This window comes from Panthera uncia, chromosome F2 (genome assembly GCF_023721935.1).
Source record: "Panthera uncia isolate 11264 chromosome F2, Puncia_PCG_1.0, whole genome shotgun sequence".
NCBI classification, from domain to species: domain Eukaryota; kingdom Metazoa; phylum Chordata; class Mammalia; order Carnivora; family Felidae; genus Panthera; species Panthera uncia.
In genome coordinates, this window is record NC_064812.1 from 25,522,750 (window position 1) to 25,544,197 (window position 21,448).

A 21,448-nucleotide genomic window follows, 5' to 3' on the forward strand; every position below is an offset into this window, starting at 1 on the left:
CAACTTCTGGAAAACCACAGGTGGCCAGTGGCCAGTGTCCTGCCCCCACAGACACCGTGAATAGCCCTCCTGGGCAACTGAGCTACTGCTCTCCAATTACAGGAAAGTACTAAATATGCTCAAAACTCACGATAAATACGTGGAGACAATATGACAGACATAGTGTCATCTTTCCCACTGTTCCTCAGCTTTGTGTGACTGTCCACTGATTCTTTATGACTTACTGTGTATGATCATTGGACTGCAGGATGTGCCTTATTTTAGACCTTTAGAATCTATAATTATCAGAAAAATCATGATTTTCCTCTCCACCGCATACAGCTTCAAATAAATCCATAAAATAAAAGCATTCAACAAAATTTCTGACATTCCCCTTTCAAATTTTTTAATACATTAATTTCTTTGAAAATCAATCTTCCTTTTTTTTTTTCCTTTTGGTTCCCTTCAGCATGCTTACTCTGCCAGACAAGTGGGACAGACAGATCTGTCTTTTCCCTACCGAAAAGATACGGAGATGGGTTAAGCTTATGTTTAAGAAATGGGATGGATGCTGCTGATTGAGTATGTTCTGGTTATCTATCGTGGGCATGGTTTCATATGTTCTGTTGTTTCATTTTTTCCATAAGGATACGCATTCTTTGATTCAGAAAGCATGATAGCTTAAATGCAAAAAGCAAAATATCCAAATGCATGTTCAGTTTTAAGAAAACCTCAGATTTTTTAATTTTATTTTTTTTAGTTTTCACTGTTGGATACACTAACACATTCTAATAAATAATTTCCAGAATTCCAGAAAAAAAGATACTCTCAACATGCTTCTTACCCAGGATGAAAACTCAGGTCTTGTGATCACATTAACCTGGTGAATTCGTTTGCTGGGGTTGTCATAACAAAATGGCTTACGTGACAGAAATTTGTTTGTCACAGTTCTGGAGTCTGGAAGTTCTAAGATCAAGATGTAGGTAGGTTTGACGTCTTCTGATGCTTCCCTCCGTGGCTTGCAGATAGATGGTCACCTTCTTGCTGTGTTCGCACACGGCCTTTCCTCCATGCACACTCCTGCCTGGTATTTGTCTCTCCGTGTCAAAAATTTGTCTCCTTGTAAGGTTATCAGCTATATTGGATTAGGGTCCATCCTTAAGTACTCATTTTAACTTAACCACCTCTTTAAAGAATTTATCCCTAAACACAGTCACATCCTGAGGCGCTGGGGTTTAGGACTTCAACATATGAATTTTGGAAGGATAAAATTCAGCCATAAGACACAGTTTCAATTCACATCAGACACAGTTTCAATTCTATAATTAATATACCAAGCCTCAGCTATTAATCAAATTACTAAATGTAACTGAATATTAAGTTCTTCCCTCTCTCCCATACTAGCACTTAGTAGCCAGGTTCAATGGACAGGGTTGAAATTAGCTGATGTCTCTCCTTCTTGTATTTTCTCTTTCTTCTAAACTCCTTATTTGCTGCTGTTTTCGCTTTTGGTAAGATCAAACAGAAGTAGAGCACAGAAGAGGTAAAGGGATTGGTCTTGACCTCAGTCCTAAACTGGCTACATGCTCACTGGTCCTGATTTTCAGGCTGACTCTGTCATGGGCAGTCCTAGGGCTTTTTCAGTGATTCCAACTGGGCCTCTCACTTCTGCAATTTCTTCTCCCAGGGGGTGCATCTAAAGGGACACTTACTGGACTTGGTCACCAGCCACTTGATATCCCCAGCCTTCTTCTGCTGAGGTTGTTTTTTTTACTCCTCAGGTACCTACTTGGAAAGGTCTCCAAATGGCACTGTTTTAAATCTCCAACACCCATGATCTTCCTTGATCAACCAGAAAAAAAGTTTTGCTCTGAGAAGCTCAAAAAGCAGGCTTATTTCAACACAGAAGCTCTCTCTTCTCTCACCCTCTGAATTTCCTCAACAGATGTCAGTTTTAGCTTATTCCTGTGTGATTTCGACTTTAGCTTTCTCAGACGTGAACAGACACCAATCTTTTCTATGTGCCAACTTCACGAAACAAATTTCATAACTGAGTGATCCCATTGAAGCCCACATCACTAAACTAGCACCAGAAGGTATCATTCTTTCACCTTCCCCAGAAAGGCTAGGGAAAGGGTACCCAATGATCTGTAAGGGTTCTCTCAAAGGAAACAATTTCACCGATCTCCTCTCTTCTCTGTCCGCTTTTAACATCTTTGCTCTGTCCAAAGTGTCCAAGACTCACGAAACAGATTCGTCTCCATTTCTGTTGAAAATTATTCATATAAGAAGCTTCACATGTCATGCATTCATTTAAATATCTTAATGTCTATGGAATTAATGCTTCCACTGAGGCTGAATCAGGAACAGCCACATTCTAACCTCCTGGTATACACTTCACACACACACACACACACACACACACACACACAGACCTACATCTATGGAAATGTTACACACTTGCTGAAATCAGCCTTTATACTTTGACAGAATATTTCATAGCCAAAAGGAACTATACCTATCATTTTTGGTGCTTGGTGTAATATTTGTATGGTTTGTATCTTTTTAATTGTAGATTTTCTCTCTCAGGTATCTACCTCTCACATCATGATTTAACTCCTGTGATATTGTATGGTACATAAATTAAATATGAAAAATCAATAAGGAATAGGTAATGCAAAATCAGACAATAGTGTGAAGTTTCTGAAGGCTAGGATGAATCTAAGGTAAATAAGAAATGGCATATTTCAAGTGTGTGTGTGTGTGTGTGTGTGTGTGTGTGTGTGTGTGTGTGTGTTTCTATAAGAGAAATTAGGAGAGACGCTAATATTAAGATGAAGATCTAAAGTTATATGTTGGAATAGCAGTTACATCTCTGGTTAACTATATCAAAATTGTGAATGCCTTGAATCTTAACTTACTCATAAAGAAACTGAGGAAGATGGATTATGTAATCATTATACTCTTTTTTAGGTAATTTTTAAAATCTTGAGTGATGTCACTTCTTTACATGGTACATCAGTGACTCTCCATAAATGATTTGTAGATGACAGAACAATTTGAGTGTGTGTGTGTGTGTGTGTGTGTGTGTGTGTGTGTGTAAATTTATATACATAGTTATGGGAATAAATTTTTAGGGGAGTTAATGTGAAGTTCTGACTCTAAATGAGGATTAAATCAAATGAACTTGATTTCTATATGGTCTTAATTTAAATTACATAGTTTATATTTTATGAATATGTCAACATACAGCACATATCTGTCCTAAGATGGCTTTATTCATTTAGTATTTTAAAAATATTTTTGGAAGTGAAAGTAAAGTTTATCGAAGGTGTATATATATATATATATATATATATATACGCACACACACATATATGTATACATATACACACACACACACATATATGTGTGTGTGTGTGTGTGTGTGGAGAGAGAGAGAGACAGAGAGACAGAGAGAGAGGCAGGGAGAGAGAGAGAGGAAGAGAAAGAGATACGAACAGAGCCTCCAGGAGACTAAGAAAGGAAAAGAACATGAGTTTCAGCCTTGCCTGGGGCCTAGGGATCTCATTGGCAATTATGGTATGGTTCATGTTCCCTCCTTGGCATCCAGGAACTGGTCAGAACAAGGACCCAGTCCAGCTGTCTTTCCTAAGTCATCCATTCCCCGAAGTCAGGGGTCTTGGTTCAAGGTGTTTGGAGTCAGTGGTCTTGTGTTTATGATGACCCACGAGTCACTCCTTGGATGTTATCTATTTTGCTGGAAGCCTGTAAAGATATTAGTTCTTTGTCCCTTACAAGGAGAACACATGCTATTCGCATTACAAGGGATTTGTAGAGTGAGGTGGGGGTGCAAGCCCCAGCAAGAATAGAAGCAGAAGCAAAGGAAAAAAAACATCTTTTTTAAATGGGGTCCCTTTAGGTTCCAATGTTTGTTTGTTTATTTATTTCAAAAAATGTTTTTAATGTTTATTTTTTTGAGAGAGAGAGAACAGAGCTGAACAGGGAAGGGACAAAGAGAGAGGGAGACACAGAATCTTAAGCAGGCTCCAGACTCTGAGCTATTAGCACAGAGCCTGATGTGGGGCTTGAACCCACGAACCATGAGATCATGACCTGAGCCAAAGCTGGAGCTTAACCGACAAAACCACCACGCACCCCTCAATGTTTATTTTTTTAATTTTTAAAAATGTTTATCCATTCTTGAGAGAGAGAGAGACAGAGACAGAGTGTGAGTGGGGGAAAGTCAGAGAGAGAGGAAGACACAGAATCCGAAACAGGCTCCAGGCTCCAGGCTCCAACCTGTCAGCAGAGAGCCCCACGCGGGGCTCGAACTCACAAACCGTGAGATCGTGACCTGAGTCGAAGTAGGGCACTCCATCAACTGTGCCACCCAGGCGCCCCTCAATGTTTATTTTTAATAAAGTCCCAAGGCATCTAAACCTTGGCTGTGTAGCCATAGTTACTTGTTACTTGTGTGCTCTGGCAGTTGAAGACCTGATTAAGAAACATAATATGTCCATCCCGTCTGTTTTATACAATGACTTAGTGGTGGTTCCTGAGGGATTTGTTTTAGCCATCTCTTTCTCTCAACCTCTTCTGATAAATATACAGATATCTCTAGATAGCCAGATGAACTTGATGTAAGTTAAATAATACATCCATGGAAATTTAAGCAGGACACTGAGTTTGTTCTAACACGATTAAAACTATGTTTGACAATTTTAAGATTTATTATTTATATATTTAAATAACATTTACTAAATATTGCCAACCATAAATAAATACTTTAATCAGTAAATTAGAAATTTGGCCTCTAATATTTACTCCCCTTCCACAAAATTCTAAATAACAATTGCTAAAGTAAACTAAAGTTATTTCTTGGTGCACAGATTAAAATTTTTAACTTTTTCAATTGAGTTGTTTTATTGATTCCACAGCTATTAAATTACCTTGAAAGAAAAAAAAAAAACACTAACTGAATCTAGTGCTAAATACTCTGAATGAAGTGCTGTCCCCATAACTACTGACTAGAGGAAAAGGAAAGAGGTCAAGGTTCTTTCCCATGACAATGTTATTTTGCAAATAAAGGACTCAATATTTTAAGCTTTCCTCTACATTGTTCACTAACTCTTCTGTTTTCTCTCATATTTTCTCTCTGTATGTTGAATGCCCTTTAGTATGTGTTTTGTATAGATGACCCTGAAATATTCAGATCTTCCTGTGAAAACTTTCTAAATAATTTTATAATGTATTTTCATGCTACATTTCTGTGCTTTATTTTGCTACACAACTTCCTTAATAGCTCTGCATAATGCACTCCCATTTAATTAAATGATAAGTAGGGCTGTAGGCCAAAATCAATCTGAATCTGAATGGGATCAATTTGTTTCATACCCTACAAGAGGATTTTATTCCTTAGTATTTTCATAGTTAGAGAATAACCTACTTTAAAGTGGTACAAACCTAACAGAAAACTTTACAAAAATGTCTGCATCTGAGGGCTTCTTTAATCAACACGATGTCAACAAAACCAAAAAGGAAAAAAAAAGTGACATCCCTTTTGGAATAAATTCTATTGTTATAGTGTATTTCTGTCATTACTTTTTACTTTTGTGGAGCTTAAATATATAGCATAAATATATGAATTGGAAAACAAATATTTTATATCTGAGGTCTGTGTCTTCACAGAAGTGGCAGAGATATATTGTCAATGCTGTACTTATGTGACACATATATTATTTAGATTTTATTTATGCATTGTTGAAATGCACATTTTCTTATATGATGTAATTTTAAGATAATTTAATACTGGTTTCTAGTCTCTGTAGCATAGTAGTAAATAGCCTTTCTGGAAGCAGAATGTCTGGAGTCAAATCTTGGTTCTTCCATTTGTTCCACAATTATGCTTTTTATTCATTTTCTTTCCTAAAAACATCTCACTACGTGATCCACATTCCTAAATTTGGATTCTCTGTTCTCTCCATTCTGTATTCTTTTTTCTCAGATCCTATGTTGGTTTTATTAATCCATAAAATATTACTACTGAGGTATCCTAATTATCCTAAGAGTTTATCTCAACTTTTAGATAAAACTAATGCTATCTATATTTTAGGTTAGGTAACTGGTAAATCACACTTATTAAAAATGCCATAGAAAAAAACAGTAACAAGGAATGTGTTTGCTAAAATACAAGAGGTCACTCTGATTTTTATAGGGTGCAAAATAAAGATCAAGTTTTGAGAAACAAATATATAATGAAAAACAAGGAAAAATTAGTAACTTCTATACAAGTCAGTTTCTATTAATTTTTAGATGTAATAGCAGGTTTTGAGTTCTCACTGTCTCTCACACTTACCGTGATTCATAACCTCATGTAATTATTTAAACATTTTTCACAAACTGGAAATCCATATAAACATTTAGGTCATTTATGATAGATGTCAGATGAAAGATGACATGTTCCCTAAGAAAACAAGTTGACAGGAAAGTCTGTTTCTCTTCACAATAAATATTAGGAAATACAAGAAAGAGGATGCATAATATATGATAAAAGGTGTAACCTAGTCAAATTAAATCATTTTTCAGAACTTTAGCCCAACCTGATTAATGATGTAACTGAATCTTTCCTAAATTCTGACCTCCAGTTTTCTTTTCAACATGACAAAGTGACATTCAATGACACTTGAGCCAACAGACATTTAGGTTCAAGAGATTATTTCAAAATTTATTTGTAATTAAAGCTGATTACCTCATTAAAGAAGGCTCATGGTTCTGAATCTGTGTTTTCCATTCTCTGTGAGTGAGCATTTATTTTTGGTTTTCATAAAGGTGGTTTTTAAATTTTTTTTCTTAATTTAACATGAGTGAAAAAAAATAACATGTATCAGAAGAAAATTCAAATATTTAAATATAATTTGTGCATGATGAAGTTTTTTTTTTTATGATTCATGGTTATGAATGAAGAATCTGGAAAGAGGAGGCCTAGATTCAAATCCTGTTTTCATTTTTGAGCAGCGATAGGATCCTCATAAACTTATTTTCTTCAACTGTAAAATAGAGATGTTAATATAATCAAAGGGTTGTATTAAATGAAATTGTTTACCAGGAAATTAATACATTATCTTACATACTAAGAACTAAAAAAAAAATCTCTTATTATTATAAATTTATATAACAATTTGTATTTCTATGGGTCACTTAAAGTATTTTGTCTCGTAGTTATTTGTAGGTTCCCCTCTTACTAAGGAAATTCCTTAAGAGACACATTCAGCTCACTCCCACAGTCCCACTATGACCTGCCCATAGAAGTCCTTTATCCATTCATTCATTCAACCAACATTAATTGAGTCTCTTCTATGTACTTTGCTAGGGGATATGATGATTAAGGAGAAGAGCAACACCTTGCCTTCATAGTTGTTTCAATATAGTTGAGGGAACGGGCAAGTAAAATTAAACAGGTATACATGTTTACACACATATATACACACATATACATTATATTAAATATATAAAAATATATTTAATATAATATAAAATATATATAATATATGGAATATATATGTATAAATATATATTACAATATATATTTAATACTATATATATGTATATATGTGTACATATATATATATATGTACATATATATATTAAACAGACCAAAAAAAAAAGGAAATGTAAGTGTGAAAGTGTGACATAAATGTTTACTATAAATGAAAGACCAGAGGGGGCTGGAATAGAGAATAAGGTAGGGGATATAGGACCTAGGTTAGTAATAGGTAATGTATCTAGGTAACATATCTCCTTGATGAAGTGATGCATAAGACAAGCCAATGCCTAGTATGAGACGAGTGGAGTAGAAGCAGTGCCAAAGGAGTTGGATTAAGGAGAACAGGCCAGTCAGAATGAACAAAGGCCCTACAGAAGGAAATGTGTAAAAGGCTGAAGAGTCTAAAAAATACTCATGTGGCTGAAATATAACAGAAGTAGTGAGAATGGCCTACAGTACATAGGATCATGTCCTCTGGTAGTGATAAGGGGTACATAGAATTTTATGCAGGAGTGAGGGGTAATATGATTTAATCTTTAATGATATATATTTTTTTTAATTCCACATCTGTGTGGAAAATGTACTCTAGGGGAATGAAAGTGGGCAAAAGGTTTGTGTTGCATTGCATGAATTAGGATGAGGAAGGAAAAATGCAAGGATGACAGATCTGATATAAATTTGAGTGAAAATTGACAGGATGTAATGATTAATTGGATGTTATGAGAGAAAAAAAAAGGAAATTATAAATGATACATAAAATTCTCTTGGTAAGAAACAAAAGACTCAAAGGAGAAAATGTTTTATAGTGGAAAGAAAGAAAAAGGGTTCTTTCAGGCCTGTTGTATTTGAATTCTAGAGTATATTAGTGTCATCACAAAAATGATCATATCGGTATGTAAAAAAAAAAGATGCATATCTATGTCTGAATACATGACGAGTTCTAAACTGGAGTTTCATTTGGGATTCACCCCATAGAGAGAACATTTAAATCCCTGGGATTTGATGAGTTCCCTCAAAAGACACAAAAGTACAAAGTCAGAGAAAAGATAACCTGGGACTGAGCAGTGAGAAGCTCACTATTTAAATTTTATGCAGAGAAGCAAGAACCGACAAGAGATTGAAAAGAATCTTCCAAGTATCAATAAAGGAGGTGGAAAACTAGAAGAGAATGGCTTCATACAAGTCCTGAAAGCAGACTATTTCAAGAAGAAGGGAGTTGTCAATGTACAACATACACTGAAAGCTTTTCTGCTTTTATCCATATTAAATTCTTAGAAGAATTTTTTGGTATTCGTTATATCCAATTCCCTTTTTCTCATTCTCTCTCGGATCACTTCCAGTCACACCTCCTATAATGAATGGAGGTCACTATTTCTCATTTGTTGTATTTTTGAACCTGAGCCTAGTAACAGAAATTGACACAGTTGATTTTTACTTGCTCATTGAAACACATTCTGCAATTGGCCTTTAGAATGCCACTCTCTTGCTTTTCTTCTGCCTCACTGGTGATTCCTTCTCAGACTCCTTTGTTTCTTCTCAGATTCCTGATGTGCAGCCAGGCTTTTTGCCTCAAGTTGTTTGGTTATCTCATGCAGTCCTGTGGATTCTGTTGATGCTCCCAAGGTTACATTGTCAGATCAGATCTTTGTCCTGAACTGTACCTTGGCATATGCAAGCACCTCTACAGCATCTCCACCTGGATTTATAACATGCTTCTCACACTTAATATCTGATAGTTGAAGTGATATTCTCCCCCAAAGTCTGTTCCTTCTAGTCTTCTCATATCAGCAGATAATTCTTCTTTTCTAGGTGTTCAGAATAAACCCTTGAAATCATCCTTGTCTCCTCATTTTTTATCATTTCACAACAGCAAGTCTTGGCCAGCTCTACCCCAAAATATCCATGATATAATTACTTCCTTCCACTTCCATTGCAACCACCCAGCTTGTAGACATTTTCTCCTCTTGCCTTGATCATTGCAACTTCTTCCCCAAAGGTCTCCCTGCTTCCACCCTTGGCCTTCCATAGTCCATTAGAAAGAATACAGCCAAAATAATATTTAAAAAATCTAAGTGTCATTCCTCTGCTCAGAACCATGCAGTGGTTCTGTCTCAGAGTAAAAGCTTGTCTATTTTACTTACATGATTTACCATTTTTACTTTGTTGACCTTAAATTTTCTTTCCCCATGTCTTCTCTTGCCACAACAGCACGCTCGCTGGTTCTCAAAGTGTCATAAGGGCTCTTGCCTTAGGGCCTTTGCATTCACTTTCCCTGGAAAGTTCTTCCCTTGGACATTTGCATGACTCAATCTCTGATATACTTCATATATTCACTTAAATCTCACTTTCTCAGTGGCGTCTTATTACTCCACTTTTTAAAAATCTTACTTCTTTCTACTCTATTTAAAATTGCATCTCTTCCCTGGCATTCAGCCCACCCCCCTTGAATTTTTTTTTTCATAGGGCCATTCATCACCTGACTATAAGCTTGCTAAAGACCAGAGAAATTTGACTATTTTCTATACTGCTATCTGCTATATGTTCAGTCACTAGAAGTGTTCTTGGTATATGGTATGTGCACAGTAAATATTTGTCACATAGGATAGGATTTGGTAACATAGAGGTCATTTCAGTGGTAAAAGTTTTGCAGAACCCTAGACAAACTTCTTTATGGTGTAAATATAAAGTACAAAAGTAAAAATAGGTTGTATATACAATGTCTTCAAGAATTCAGCTAAGAAGGAAGAGAGAAATGTGAAGGTGGCTACAAGTGAAATGTAGGGTCAGTGTGGTTTTACTTTATTTATTTATTTTTTGTTATTTAACCTTGGAGATTGAGAGTATATTTCTATAATTATATAAATGACTATATAGAGTAATAGAAATTAGTAACGTGAGAGAGCAAAAAATGTTCTGGAGGTGTCATTGGATATAATCCAGAGCACAAGTAGGTAAATTTCTTGTTTGTCTTTGGTGAGAAGAAGGATACTCTTTCCAGGATAATGAGAAGGAAAAGGGGGATAAATGTTTACTTATAAATGTCATTAAAAATTCTTTATTTAAATTATTCTCAAGGAATGATGGCTAAACCCGACACTATTTTTCAATTTGGAAAAAGTCACACATTCAGCATTATAAAAGATTTAAATGATTTAATTTATAAATTAAAGTTATCCAAAGTAAAATTAGTAGTGAGAAAATGTAGGAGAGAAATCCTAAGTAAAATAGGGCTGAATAGAGACAAAACATTAATCTGAGTTATGTTATCCCAAATCCCATGTTCTTTCTAATATAATTCACTCTATATTTCACTTTAACTTTTTTGTGTGAATATTATGTTCAGTTAAGTATTTCTATATAATTTTTCAAGAAATGACACTGTAAAAGAAGTTTTAAAAATATGGATTATAGGATCTGTAAAATATATTTTAACTTCTGTATTATTAGTTTTGCCATTTTGTGACAACCAGAACGGGTAGGAAAGATTCAGGACAGGGATCAAACCATGAAACTTGTAAATCATCTTTAATTAATTACTCTTTTAGCCTCTGATAATGTCAACTGACATAAAATTAAAGGTAAGTATAAATATTATATCCTTTTGGCTATCAAATTGCCATCTTTGTATTATGGAGTTCTGATATAACTATTCAGCAGGCTGTAAATTCCCTAGCCAGTAATTACCTGCCACCTGATTGTTAGCTATTATTCATACATTCATAACAACAAAAATTTGTACAACTACATCTCATGGAGACAGTTGCATGGGGAAAACAGGTATTCATCAAAGAATCATAAATCATTAATGCACATTATAACTTTGAGTGAACTCACTAATTACCTTAAAGTGTGGACGAAACAGATGCTCAAGAATAAATAATTTTAGAACTTGAGTTTTTAGTTAATAAAATTGTTTTAACTTGGGTAACAAGCCTATCGAATAGCCAGAATCTAACTTAGAGAAGGATAAAGTAATTTCATTCTTTCTCATTACTACCTTTGAATGAGCTGTATCATCTTTTTCTTCTCACCATTACCACTGAACATTGATTTTGTGCCAGGTATTGTATCAAACTATTTTTTCCTACATTTCATTTCATCCATATGGCATGTTATGTAGTGTGTTTCTTTTCTTCATATTACAAATTAGAAGTTAGAAGATTCATAGTTACTAATGAGTTTCCTGAAGGTTTCACAGTTAATCAGTGTTGGAATATTCATAGCCAGGTCTTTATGACGTCACAGCATGTGCTCTTACCCAGTATAGCATGACTGTAGGGGAGGAACAGAGTGCTCTATGACTTCCATCAGAAACCAACACAATTTGGGGTGCCTGGGTGGCTCAGTCAGTTAAGCATCCAACTTCGGCTCAGGTCATGATCTCACAGTTTGTGGGTTCTAGCCCCATATAAGGCTCTGTGCTGACAGCTCAGAGCCTGAAGCCTGTTTCAGATTCTGTGTCTCCCTCTCCTTCTGCCCCTCCCCTGTTCATGCTCTGTCTCTGTCTCAAGAATAAATAAGAATTTAAAAAAATTATAGAAACCAACATGATTACATATTATCACTCTCTTAATTGGCTTCTTTTAAGATCTAGAAATACTATTACATTGATTTATAATTCAGCAGAATGAATTTACTTTTTGGAGTTAGAATACACCTCTATACCAAAGTTCATTTTTTTTAAGAGCTAAGGTATTGGATATAAATACATAAACTCACACAAATTTCTTCATGATTTTCCACCTTCTATCTAAAACTACAGGCTATGTTCCACCCATCTACTCAAAAGAGCTTTTGCTTTTTTTTTTCTTAAAACATTGTTTAAAATATCTAAGTGACAGCCATGCCAAATAAAAAAACCTAATTAATTAATTTTTCTTAGGGTGAGCCCCACTAATTGAATTGCTATATGTGGATGTTTCCCACTAGATTCGAGGTAAGATTTGGTAGTCCTCTGCCTGCATCTATGTACATGTCTCCCAGATGTACTGAATCATTGCACACTTTCAAAAATCCCATTCATTTCCACATAGACTTCATTAAGTTAGATTCTGAACCTCATAAAGTGGAAGGACAACTTCAACTCCCCTGTCCCTCAAAGAGACAAAATGTTATTTTAATTATATCATTTTAGCTGAGAATAGGTAAGGACAGCTGCAAATGTACCCATTTAATTAGATATAACAAAATTTATGGAACGATTAAAATTAGATTTTAAGGTCAAATCACCTGAATAGAACTTCCATCTCAGAAATGTTCTGGATGTGAAAAAGGCTGACAAGGATTCTTCCTTTCATTTGATTATTTCTGCTTCCATCCTCATGATTTCATAAAGCGTTTCATGAATTAAAACTAAGCCATGACTATATTGGTTACTTTCATTATTTATTTAAGGCTCCTTAATTATTTAGAACTTAAAGACTTAAACTCCTCAGTTACTTAAAATTTCCTAATGTAAATTTTAATTAAATATTTATCACAACTCCAAGTGCAACTTAGAATTGGAAATCAGAGATCAAAGCTAAAAGATGTGATAGGTTAAAGTCCTTCAACAAATCTCTCCTATGAGAACTATGGCTTCTGGGTGGCCAGAAAGTAACAAATGACTGCTCAAACTGCGTGCTTTCATGCTACTCTTTGTAGGTTTTATTTTTACTAATTCCTGTCACGTTATCTGCACCATTACTGAACTGTCATTTTCTGTGCTCTCTCAAACCTCTTCATCTTTGCACAAGCTTTCCATTTAATCTGTTTCCCCCTCCCACCACTGCCTACATCTCTCAAATGCAATCTTCCCCATGTTTTCCCTTACATAGCAATTCAGAGGTGATATTTCTCTTTTCACGTTATTTCCTTGAGTGTAGCCAATTTGTATAAATTCCATATATCCCTTAAGGTGAAATATATGCCTTATTAGCCTTTATGTTCCTCTTCAGACTGAGAATAGTGCATTGGAGATTATAAATCTAGATATCTTTCCTAGAATGAGTGCATATGCAAGTTTTTATTTATTAATTTTGTTTGTATAATATATCAGTTAAATTTTATCTATTTCCAAACTCTTACAGATGCATTTTTTCAAATATAAGCATAAAGTACATTTTTTTTACCACTGATAATATGTAATTTAATTATTTTTAATTGGCAAGTCTATTATTCTTACCCGTTTGGGAAGGAATGAACGGAGTCACTTGTAGAAGTATTCCAATTTCTAAATAAATAAGACTCATGTGCATAGATGTATTGGTTCTAAATTTATCTAAAGTATAATGTGAAGGAATGCCTGGGTTGCTCAGTCTGTTCTTGTGGTTTCCCTTATTGAGGAGTCTGTGGAGATTTACAAACTGTTGTGGTTTTCTGGACGGCCAAGGGCTCCTGGATGTGTTCATGTGCTGTTTGGCCCCTGTTTTGAACTCATAGCTAGAATGCAGTGGAACACATATGAATGATAAAAGTTCTCCATAGGTTTTTAAAGTGTATATTCACTGCTGGTTAAAAGTCAAGTCAGCCTCTTCAAAGTGATGTTCTTTGTTGTCTTAGTGAATGTTGGCTTTTTAAATGGCTTTTATAAATTATTAATGTGTTTCTTGGCAAAAAAAAAACAAAAAACAAAAAAAAAACAAAAAAAAAACCAACCTGTCTGGCTCAAAGCAAACAAACAAACAAGAACCAGAACTCTTGATTTGGGCTCAGGTCATGATCTCATGGTTTGTGAATTTGAACCCCACATGGGATTCTCTTTCTCCCCTTCTCTCTGTCCCTTCCCCACTCTCTCTTTCTGTGTCCCTTTCCTATTCTCTCTCTCTCTCACTCTCTCAAAATAAATACACTTTTTAAAAAAGAGCTTACAAGTATAATGTGAAGAAGGGATGAATATTAAAATGTAGGGCATCAGTGTAGTATTACAGAACAATGAACATAATTGAACTTGGAGTCAAAACCATGAAATTCTTAGCCCATAGAATCTCCATTTTATCAGTGATGAAACAGATGTAATTAATTTATAAATTACTGTGATAATTATATCTCATGGTATTTTTGCAAACACTTGTCAAGGTACTTTGACGTTTTAGACATACCAGGAACCACATAGCTGATTTACCCAATTTATCGAATGATTGTTTTTCATGAAAACATTTGACAAGATAGCATTGTATATCTTCTTCCTTTATTGTATTTATTTTCTTCATTGGAATAATAATTATGAAGTACATGCCTGTGTTCTTTCCCAGTTTTCAGTTGCCTTTTGCATCAGCTATTCTTTATAACAACCCTGTTTCTGCTAACAGCTGGAAGTACATGTGTACATTCAGTTGGACATATCTGATGAAACAGAAGACATTATTTCACATATACAGACTATTTGCTTTTTAAAATCTCCTTGATAGGCATAGTTAGTGTAATCACACATTTGTACTTGATATTTGCAAGAAATTAAGCAAATATGATCTATTTTATCATTTATCTTAATTATCCCATAATCACTGACTTGTCTGTTGAATCCACCTATTGTCCCCAATTATCAAGTAATATTTTTTATAATGACACTAACGTTCTCTTGGATCTGTCCTCTGACTCTATTGCTTCTTTATAATCAGTTCTCTACACAAAAGTAGAGTGATTCCGGGGCGCCTGGGTGGCGCAGTCGGTTAAGCGTCCGACTTCAGCCAGGTCACGATCTCGCGGTCCGTGAGTTCGAGCCCCGCGTCAGGCTCTGGACTGATGGCTCGGAGCCTGGAGCCTGTTTCCGATTCTGTGTCTCCCTCTCTCTCTCTGCTCCTCCCCCGTTCATGCTCTGTCTCTCTCTGTCCCAAAAATAAATAAAAAACGTTGAAAAAAAAATTAAAAAAAAAAAAAAAAGTAGAGTGATTTTTTTTAGAACGCAAACCAAGTCAAATTCAGAATCCTTGCTATAGCTTCCAAGTACATTGCGAAAGAAATTTGTTGATACAGCTATTTGACTCTATATGATCAATCCTTGCCTGCATCATTAAACCCATCTCTACCCTTATCCTCTCCGCCTATGTCTCAGCAACATCAGCTTTCTGGAAATACTTACCCCAGCCTTTGTATAGATGACTTCTTCTTCTCTTTTAGGTTATAGTATAAATATCCTTTTCTCAAAGAGGTTTTCATTTTCCAAGTACCAGGAACTCTCCTTTATGCCACTTTTAAAGTTTCCTTCAAATACCTGTTAGTTATTACCTTATTTGTTAATCTGGTGTTTTATTGCCTCTCTTCCCCTTTAAAAATACAAGTTCTTTGAAAGGAAGATTGGGTGTGCTTTTTCCCTTTATATCCCCAGCATGGTAGTGCGTAGCACATAGTAGGCACTCAATAAGATGTTTTTTAAACGAATTAACAAATAAACACATGCTTCTTGTTCAACATATTAGTTCATTTTCTTAACTGAAGAAACAATACATCTTAAGTCATTCCATAGAATGCCCTAATCTCATTTTTTTATGCCCCATTTTAGCCTTGGCATCCTTCTTGTTCCTTAAAACGTCAGAGATGAAAATTTTTTGAATATCTTGGATACAATTTGCAGCTTGTATGATAGGCTTTAAGGGTCACGGAAGAGCATTATTCACAGTCACATTTGTGCCAGTTACGCTGGCGTCTCCCTGCTGCTCACAGCATCTGTTTCTTTCAGGGCCCGTGCTCCTCAGCTTTTAGCAGTCCCATCACTTCGTCAGTTATTTGTTTGGAACATTGGTTTCAATTAGCCATTTGGATATTTTTTAAACCTCAGTCCTCATTATACTTTCCACATCCTCCCAGGCAGTTCCTTATTCTGCATGGATCTGCTCTTGGCTCTTAACATGGAGTCTCTGGCCTGATGTATTTACCTTTTCAGCCTCTGCAAATGTGCATTCTGGTGCAGAAGCGCTGTAATAGCTCTTTGCAAACTTTTTCATTTTTGGAACGCTCTGGTGGGGAAAAGGTCCAGGAAATCTACCTCATTTTCTTCCACATGCCACGGTGTCACATATTTCTTGTCATAGCAGCAAACTACGACCATCATCAACTCCCTATATGCACCCGTGCACACACAACATGCACACACAGGCACACAGACACGTTAGCCATTAACAACAAAGTGATCTATTTAAATTTAAATCAGATCTTCCCTCTACATTGCTTACTTAGGATAAATTAGAAAATAAATCCAAACTTCTTGAATGGCATTCAAGTTCCTAATTTCCTAATACTTAGCATCCTCTCACTGCCTTCAGGAACACAGCATCTTCTTTTCAGCTTTAGCTTCTTTGTATCTGCTGTTCTCTCTGAGTGGAAAATCATGCCCTCATGTCTTCCCATGACAGGATTTTGTTGTTGTTGTTACCATCCCAGTGTCAGCGGAAAAATCTTAGAATAAGCCAGTGTGATTTAGACTCCCCTCAACAACTTAGGAATTCACCACTACCGGCTCCTGTATTTGTGCTTTCATAGTACTACCATTCCTAAATATCATTGTGCTTATTTCCTTGTATCTCTTCCCTCCCCTTGATCATTTTAGAACCAGATGAATACCTGGCATGTATTGAGTGACTAATGCAGTTTGTAGAAGGAAGGAAAGAAAGAAAAAAAAAAAAAAAAAGGAAGGGGGTAGGAAAGGAAGTGGAGAGAGAGAGAGGAGGGGGGAGAGGAGAGAAAGAGAGGTGCAGATAATATTTAAATACATTGTTTGAATGAATTCTCTTCTCTCCATAGATTTGTGGAGGTGTGATAGATCTTGTAACCTAATGATTCTTTTTTGGGATTCCCTAGAAGAAGAATAACAGTTCATTATTTTCATTATTTCAAAAAGCTTAATTAAATTTTACCCATCACAGGGCCTCACATGCTAACTAAAATATCAATTTTATTTACTTAGCACTGTAATTAAATTAACCTGGTGACATATTGGCTACTTCATGGCAATTAGAAGGCCTGATCTGCAAGCGCTATGTTGGTTTTTTAAAATGAGTATACATTTCTTAGAATGAAAGTGACTCAGTTTATTTGTAAGAGCAGTTTCCTAAATTTTTTTCTTAGAGAAATATAACAAAAGTAGCATTTCATGATGAAAAATTTGAGAACCACTAATTCAGTCCAAATTCTTTGTATGATAAGTGAGGAAACTAAGGTGAATTTTATTCCTAGTTTCAGCATAGTCAGTATTAAACACAAAACTATTTTCAAAACAGTGTTCTTCCACACGTTATATACAGCTCACGTATGAGGTGATGTTAAAAATGATTGTAAATATAAATCTTCTTTCAGTTAACGATGGGGTTACATCCTGATAAACCTATTGTAAGTTGAAAATACCGTAAGTCAAAAATGCATTTAAGACACCTAACCTACCATATATCATAGCTTAACATAGCCTACCATGAACATGCTTAGAAAGACACATCAGCCTCCAGTTGGGCAAAATCATCTAATACAAAGATTATTTTAGAATCAAGTGTTGAAAATCCTGTGTAATTTGTTGAATGCTGTACTGAAAACGAAAAACAGGATGGTTGTATGGGTACAGGTTTAAGTGGTGTTAAATGTCTGGATTGTTTACCCTTTGTGATCGTAAGGCTGACTGGGAACTGTGGCTACATGCAGCTGCCCAACATCACAAGAGACGATCATGCCCATATCACCAGCCGAGGAAAGCTCAAAATTCAAACTTCCAAGGACAGTTTCTACTGAACGCGTATCACTTTTGCACCATCTTACCATAAAAAAAAAAAAATGCTAGGTCGAAACATCTTATGTCAGAGATCATCTGTAATCAGATTTTGCAACAAGGAAAGGATAAATGTAGTTACCTTACAAATGACATTCAGGGCCACCTGGGTGGCTCAGTCAGTTGAGTGACTCTTGATTTTGACTCAGGTCATTATCCTAGGGTCTTGGGATCAAGCGGTATGTCCGGTTCTGCGCTGAGCATGCAGCCGCTTACGATTCTCTCTCTCTCTCCCTTTGCCCCTCTCTCTACTTGCACTCACCCTCTTTCTCGCTCTAAAATAAAAAAATAATAATAATAATTAAAAAATAAAGCTAAATGATCTTGAATTAGCATAATCACTTTGAGTGGGCTCACTCAAGGAAATGCATTACGCATAATGTATATATACAATTTTAGGATCACAGAATAACATTTTCTGTCTTCTTTTCTGTACTGCAAACCTCACTTTATGTGTTTGAGGTGTTATTTTTTCATTCCAGTTTATTTCAAGGCATATGAAAGTTTCATCTTAACTAAATTTTAGAAGTTATTCACCTGTATATAAAATCATTCTATTCTCTATAAGGAAAGCCAGAACTGCATAGATTTGGTGACATTTTATAGCAAAAAATCATCTTTTCAAAGTAAAATGCAATTGTTTAGAACATATTTTATAATCATACATAAAGATACACTTGAGCTTACTACTTTTGCAGGTAGACTATAGGTGACTCTATGGGATGACCATGAGCTCTGAGGTCCTGTGACATTCCCCCAATTCTATGAAAAAATTCTAACTAGTTATAGTATACAACATAAGTTTCATCCTCTAACAAAAGACATTGACTGACCTTGTAGTGACGTATATTTTTAATTCAACAAGGAATTCTACGTAACATTTTGAAGAATTGATGAAGCCGCTGGCATGGCATTAGAAAGTTGAAAAATAGAAACCAGGGGGAAATGAATGAAAACATATAAGACTGTGGATTAAAGAGTCAAATATCTACTAATTTTCAATTTTGAGAAGACTCCAAGTGACCGCATTTAATAATTACTAAAAATTTTCTTTTTAGCTCAAGAGATCTTTTTATGTTTTCCATCAGTGGAAACAGAATGCATCTTACTACTATACCACCTTCTTGTTAGAAGCATGTTTTGTTCGGTGAAAGGGATGGGAGAAATATGGTGTTAGTTGGAGAGAGTGGACTTGAGGAACTATTTCTATTGACTTCAAAAGAAAGTCCAAGTATTTTCCCATGCCTTGTACCATATCTACTGTACCATATTCTCATAAATGCCTTCTACCTAAATTTTTAGCTTCAATTCTTGTGATTTCCTGCTGGCTGTCTATGCTTTACACATATTAAATGGCCTTTAACTCCTAGAAACTAACAGAATCTGTTTTGTGTCATGGCCTTTATGCATGTAGCACACTCCTGGACCATCTCTTTCCTTTGTCTTCACCTTGGAAGCCCTATTCATCTTTCTTATTTCAATATAAAATATTTCCTCCAGAAAGCTTCTCTTTGTTAAGTCACCTCCAAGACTAGATTAGATTAGTGTTTTTTTATATACTCCTGTAAAACTCTGTATTTCACTTATTGTGTCAGTTAACCATGGCTTGAAAAATCTACCCTGTCTTATAGGCTTAAAACAATAATGCTTTATTACTTTTCATAATTTTGTTGGTGTTCAGGATGTATCTCCACCCTCACGTGTCACTGCATTAAGCTGGAGGGTTGACTGGGATGCTTGGACCAATATGGCCTCACTCATAACACTGTCAGCTGGGGCAATTCAGTTCCCTTCCTTGTGCCCCTTGTCTTCTAATAGTCTAGACATACTTCTTTACGTGGCTGTCTCAGGGAAATATCCCAAGTGAGCAAAAGTGGAAATGACAAGACATTTTGGAACTGAAGCTCAAGAACTCACACAGTATCACTTCGGCTATACTCTGTTGGTAATAGCAAGTCATGAAGTCAACTTGGATCCAGGGGGTAAGGAAATAGACTCTACCTGTTGATAGAAAGGCCTGCAAAGAATTTGTGGCAACATTAACGTAACATACCAACATAATACAGTCATATTTTTTGTTTCTCTTGTTTCTGTATTTACATCATCTTTCTTGCTCACTGTAATATCCTACCACATAACAGTGGCTAGTGAAGAGTAGGCATTTAATATATATGTGTATATTGAAAAGAAGAAATATAGTGATGTTGTTAATTTTTATTGGTGACATGTGGAACTCACATATTTAAAATTTATTATCAAAATATATTATCTTGAGTTAAAATACATGTTACTTCATAGAAATATAGAGCACAAGAGACCATGAAACATAGTTATATAAAGTGAAATGCCCAAGTCATAACTGAGTAGGAAGCAGTGTATCACAAAGATTAACAATACAAACTATAGAACCTGACAGTCTGAATAAAACAGCCAGATCTATCAGGTATTTTATTTTTATGTTTCACTTTTTCATTTTTAAGGTTTTTAGCTCAAATGTCACTTTGCATTTCCCCATCAGCTATTAATCGGTACATTCATTGTCTCCCTCACTTAAATGTAATCTCTCTTAGGAAACATACTGTCATCATTCAGTGCCTGGTGCGGAATGGGTGCTCAATAAGTTCTTGTTGAATAAATACATGAGCGAATATATGAATGAATGCCCTTAATCAAGGTATTTACCCTTGACTATATGAATTATAATCTATGCCCTATGATTGTTACAAAGATTAAATGTAAAATGTTTATCATGGAACTTACAAGAAGAAAATGATTGGCAGTTGTTAGAAACTATGGTTAGTAGGACTTTGAATCAGTGATGAATAGTTGCTGAAAACTAATTGATTCCTGGGTCTGTAGGACAAGTCCTAGAAAACCATCTACTCTTCATGAATAATACAATATATGTGGGACTCAGGAAAAAAAAAAAAAGACCTTCCATGAAATTTTCTGAAGATTAGAGAAGTCATGTAGGTAAAAGTTAGCCCCAGAAGTTTACAGAAGCTTTGTTCATGCTTTAAAGCAAACAACCAAAAATAAACCAAAAAAAAAAAAAAAAAAAAAAAGGGATCCAGTTTAGCAACATGGTAAGAAGCCTTGGGGGGTGATAATGTGAGTCTTTTAACAATTGAGCAGCAGATAATACTTAAAGATAAGTGAAATTAGATTACTCAGAATGGTTTTATCAGGGAAAA

The 21,448-nt window shown here is 35.3% G+C and overlaps 1 protein-coding gene and 1 long non-coding RNA gene across 4 annotated transcripts in view; one reads left to right on the forward strand and one right to left on the reverse strand.

Moving 5' to 3' along the window:
* The window catches only part of CSMD3 (CUB and Sushi multiple domains 3), a 1,252,643-nt gene that overhangs the window by 475,252 nt on the left and 755,943 nt on the right, over positions 1-21,448 (forward strand). The window lies entirely within an intron of this gene.
* LOC125924469 (uncharacterized) lies at positions 694-12,736 on the reverse strand. Its single transcript, XR_007458434.1, has 3 exons — positions 11,523-12,736; positions 6,731-7,028; positions 694-2,245 (listed from the first exon to the last, which is right to left on the reverse strand). It is a non-coding gene; the product is annotated as an uncharacterized LOC125924469 (long non-coding RNA).